Raw genomic sequence first — 1,083 nt, 5'->3', positions numbered from 1 at the left:
TCATTTTATACACCATTGGATTAATATTGCACAGCCCATTTAAATGAGAATGACAGTACTGTTAATATTAGGAGTAAAGTGATAGTAAAAATTTGTAGCAGCACAAGCCAAAACCTTTGCAGTAGAAATCGCAGTAGTAAAAAATAATGCATAACTTTAATGCACAATAAAGAATAGGCTATGTAGAAAAAAAAAAAAACCCCTGCTTAAATCCATTTGTGTCAAAGACAACATACTTCTGGACTTCATTGGTTCAGGATCATGTGCTGCATAGTTTAATGCATACCAATTTCATAGTGTTAGGTACGTGTCATAGGTTCCTTTTAGTATATGTAGGGATAAAATTGGTGCAACGGCATGCCTTGAAAAACCTGTCAGATGATGTATTTCAATGCTTTTAGTGAGAAGCACAAAAAAGGATAAATCCTCCAAAAAGCGGTCAATGACTTTTTTCTCTCCATTACTGCAGCTTTTATATAGGCGGTGCACATCCTGTTTACTAGATTGGAGACATGCCGTTGGATGGGAATAAAATGGAGTATTAACATGAGCGAATGTATTTGCACGCATGGGATAGCATGGTATTGTTTTTCATGGAAATTGACAACCCCCTCGGTTCTTACTACTGGTACCATAAATATGTCTGTATGTAATGAAATCTTGAGAGCAGAAGCCAGCACAGTTTGCTGCAATAATGGTTAGAAGGAGGTTTGGAAACTATGAGGCAGGTTACTGTAGGGTGAATGTTGTGACTGGTGTGCACATGAATAGCTTCAAAGGTGAAAGTCAGGGGAAGGATGCAGGGAAGGAACATGTGATCCAAAAAGGTTACACAATCCTTTGTGTATCCTTTGGGCATAAGAACATAAGAAAAGCTGGGTGAGATCAGGTCAGAAGCCCATCTAGTCCAGCTTCCTGTATCTCACAGCGGCCCACCAGATGCCTCAGGGAGCACACAAGACAATAAGAGACCTGCATCCTGGTGCCCTCCCTTGCATCTGGCATTCTGAGTGCCATGTTATATGCACAACAGAAAAGTAAACATTCCACTTCAATTGTATGCTCTGCTTCCAAAAGGGTCTA

The sequence above is a fragment of the Tiliqua scincoides genome, chromosome 1 (genome assembly GCF_035046505.1).
Source record: "Tiliqua scincoides isolate rTilSci1 chromosome 1, rTilSci1.hap2, whole genome shotgun sequence".
NCBI lineage: Eukaryota > Metazoa > Chordata > Lepidosauria > Squamata > Scincidae > Tiliqua > Tiliqua scincoides.
The sequence above is the reverse complement of the archived record's forward strand: the minus strand, read 5'-3'. Positions refer to the sequence as shown.